Source organism: Benincasa hispida, chromosome 5 (assembly GCF_027475165.1).
Source record: "Benincasa hispida cultivar pf3 chromosome 5, pf3_genome.v1.1, whole genome shotgun sequence".
In the NCBI taxonomy this organism is placed as follows: Eukaryota; Viridiplantae; Streptophyta; class Magnoliopsida; order Cucurbitales; family Cucurbitaceae; genus Benincasa; species Benincasa hispida.
This window is the reverse complement of record NC_143482.1, coordinates 39,819,756-39,823,447: the sequence shown is the minus strand read 5'-3', so window position 1 is coordinate 39,823,447 and position 3,692 is coordinate 39,819,756. Positions and strand designations below refer to the sequence as shown.

Genomic DNA, 3,692 nt, shown 5'->3' with positions numbered 1-3,692 from the left:
ACTGTTGCATAGGCTAAAGAATGTTAGGATCTATAGATCTTCTGAGAGATCACCAAAGCGACTGAAGCACGTCTTTTGCAAAAGGATAAAATGATTTAGACAATATTTCAAATAAATTTAGATTAAGTAAAAAATTACTTGTGATGTGTACAACTTAAAAAAATATATGCTCCCTCATGAGTGATGCAGTGTCTTGTAATATTTGGATATTGTAAAATTAAATCTGAACTAAGAATGCCTAAACAGAACTCAACACAACTAGCATAATAAATCGGAAGCGATAAAAACACAACGAACACATGGAAATATAATGGTTCAACCAATTTGGTCTACATCCACTTCGAGAATCAACTGGAGTAATTTTTATTAAGAGCAATGGAGATTTCAAATTATAGAAAATTTAACTAGATCAGCAATCTATAATTTTAGAATGAAAACACGATTAATCCACCTCTTTACCGAGACTAATCACCAAGCAAAACACCACCAAACCCGATTATACCATCGACCATAAACATCCACACTGGAGACCCACTTGTGGAACAACACCTCACAACGGAAACGGAATCCACGCGGTGAAGAACCCTGCAAAAAGTAGTCAAAAAATGACTGAAACTGAGAGCCACGTCACACTGAAATCCATGTCGAGCAGAACCCACTCAATAAAAAACTCACTCGCCAAACAACACCTGTCACATGCAACCGCCCGTTGTTTTCTTTCTCATACCGAATTGGAGTTGTCTCTCTCTATGATGGTGATTTGTGGCTACTGAATGTCTTCCCTCTCTATGGCTTACACGATGGAGCCCTAATAAGAAGAAGATGCAATTAATTACAAAAATTCCATCAGCCCATATTTACAAGATTGACATTGGGCCATTAATTCCATAAATTCCCTAATGAAAGCCCACTTTAATGATTTGTTAATTTCTTCAAATCTCCCTCATAACAAGAATATTTAAATATCAAGCTGATTCTCCAATCTCCTTATCATTTGGATTTAATGTTCAACTCATCTAATTGGTATTTAATCCTATGAGTTGGAAGTAACTTGGTTAACATATCTGACAAATTCACAACTGTATGAACCTTGATCAATTCAACGTCTTTCTAAGAAACTTCTTTAATGAAATGAAATTTGACATCGATATGCTTAGACCGTTCATGAAGAGATGGATTCTTTGCAAGATGAACAACACTCAGGCTAGCATAACAGACGATGGGAATAAACTCCTGCGAAAATAACTCGCCAACTATTCTTTTCAATCAAAATGCTTTTTTAATAGATTCACCCACTAAAATATACTCTGAATCAGTAGTAGACAAAGTAATAATTGACTTTAGAGCAACCTTTCAACTGACCATATTACCAAACAAACAAAAAATGTGACATGATAAAAACCTTCTTTTGTCAAGGTCTGCAACATAATCTTCATCTGTGAAGCCTTCTAACAGTGCTGATTTATCACAATCTCTGTTAAAATACATTGATATATTTGCACTACCTTTTAAATACCGAAGCACGTATTTAACTGCATTCCACTGCTCCTTCCCAAGATTTGACATAAACCTACTTGTCGTACTCCTAACATAACCTAAGTCAGGCCTAGTACAAATAGTCAGATATATAATACTAGACATCTCTAACTTTCTTGTTCAGTAACAGGACACTGAGACAAAGAAAGTCTAAAAAATGATGCTAAGGGTTTCAAAACTGCCTTACAGCCAGACATATTATACTTTTTAAGCAGTTTATGCACATAACTCTCCTACGAAATGGTTAAAAAACCTTTATCCCTATCCCTTTTCATATCCATGCCTAAGGTCCGTTTTAGTTCACCTAAATCTTTCATCTCAAACTCATTACTCAAATTGTCTCTTGAGTTCACAGAATTTCTGAATAATCCTTAGACACTAGGATCATATCATCTATATAGAACAATAGATAAATATACGTACCTTTCTAAGATAGCTTTCAATGAACGTAGACATCATAGGAGCTCCCGTCAAACCTCTACTTTAGAATAAAAGTGGCAAACCTAATATACCACTGTCTCAGTGATTGCTTCAGTCCATACATGAACTTGTAAAGAGGATAAACCATGTCTTCCTTTTCCTTCACCTCATAGCCCTTAGGTTGAGTCATGTAGATCACTTCCTCTAATTCTCCATGAAGGAATGTTGTGGTGACGTCCATCCCTGCATGCCTTTTTAATTTCAAGATTTCTAGTTCTCAAGGCACCCAGCACTATGTCCATGGACAATGAATCCCATCCATATTTAATAGTTTCCTTAACTTCTTGATATGATTTAGGCGATGAATTTAAAAGAATAACAACTTAATTCTCATCCGACATCTTCTCATTGATGATATTGTGATCAACTATAATCTTTTAGAATTCATCCAAGTTCTCTTATAAGTCTTTACTCGGGTCCATCTTATATCCAAACAATTTATCTTTTAGATATAATTTATTTGGCAGGGACTTAGTCAAATAACGATTTTCTAACTTCTTCCATAACTCTGTTATAGTAGTAGCCTCATCTATTAACCTAAGAAATCTATCTGAAATATACAGAATTATCATTGAATAGGTCATCCACATCCTTTTTCTCAGCTTCTGTTATTGTTGGCTGAAGAGTCGTCTAAGATTTTAGCTACCTTTTTGTTATACCATAAGAGCTGTAATTATTTTCTCCATAACTACGAAATTACCTTTCCCATCAAATTTAACAACTTTAAATCGTGTAGACAACAAAGTCATCTGTCAAGGATATATAGTGGTTCCACCAATTTGGCCTACATCCACTTTGAGAATCAGTTGGAGTAATTTTTATTAAGAGCAATGAAGACTGCACATTAGAGAAATATGAGCAAGATCAACAATTTGTAATTAAGAATGAGAATAAGAATAATCCACTTATTTACCAATACTAATCATTGAGCGAAACACTGCCAAATCTAACTATATCACCGGCCAAAAACACCCACTTATACCAAGAATCCTTGGACAATATTGCCTCTGAAACCGAGACCCACCAGCTGAAAAATAGCCCCTGAAAACCAAAATAAATCTGTTTGAAATCTCCACACTGGAAACCCACCTTCTGGACAACACATCATGACGCAAAACCCGCACATCGAAGACATCTGCAAAAAGCAGACAAAAAACAACTTAAATCGAAAACCATGTTAGGTTGAAACCCACCAAACAGAACCGACTCGATTGAAAACTCACTCATCAGATGACACTTGTCACATGTAACTATCCATCGTTCTCTCTTTGAGACTGAATTGGAGTTCTCTCTATGATGGTGATTTGCAGCTGCTCAATGCCTTCCCTCTCTATGGCTTACACGATGGTGCCCTAATAAGAAGAAGATGCAATTAATTACAAAAATGCAATTAGCCCATATTTACGAGACTCCCATTGGGCCATTTATTCCACAAATTTCCTAATAAAAGCCCACTTAATGACTTGTTATTTTTTATGAATATCAATGTGAAAGAGTTCAATAACATGCAGTGGAAGTATCAAGGATCTATAAGCATTCAAACTCACTAATTTAGGAAGAAACTAAAGCATGCTCTTCTAAAAATAGGGTTTCAAGATCATACCTTTGATGAACTCTCCAAGAATCCGGACTTACAACAGCAGTCTTCACCAGAAATCACCGTGAACCACCTTAAA

The 3,692-nt window shown here is 35.5% G+C and overlaps 2 long non-coding RNA genes across 2 annotated transcripts; both read right to left on the bottom strand.

Moving 5' to 3' along the window:
* Positions 1 to 344: 344 nt before the first annotated feature.
* Positions 345 to 1,253, bottom strand: LOC150036134 (uncharacterized). Its single transcript, XR_016529857.1, has 2 exons — positions 676 to 1,253; positions 345 to 585 (listed from the first exon to the last, which is right to left on the bottom strand). It is a non-coding gene; the product is annotated as an uncharacterized LOC150036134 (long non-coding RNA).
* Positions 1,254 to 2,701: 1,448 nt separating this feature from the next.
* Positions 2,702 to 3,379, bottom strand: LOC150036133 (uncharacterized). The gene is made up of 2 exons (XR_016529856.1): positions 3,240 to 3,379; positions 2,702 to 3,151 (listed from the first exon to the last, which is right to left on the bottom strand). It is a non-coding gene; the product is annotated as an uncharacterized LOC150036133 (long non-coding RNA).
* Between the last annotated feature and the right edge of the window lie 313 nt (positions 3,380 to 3,692).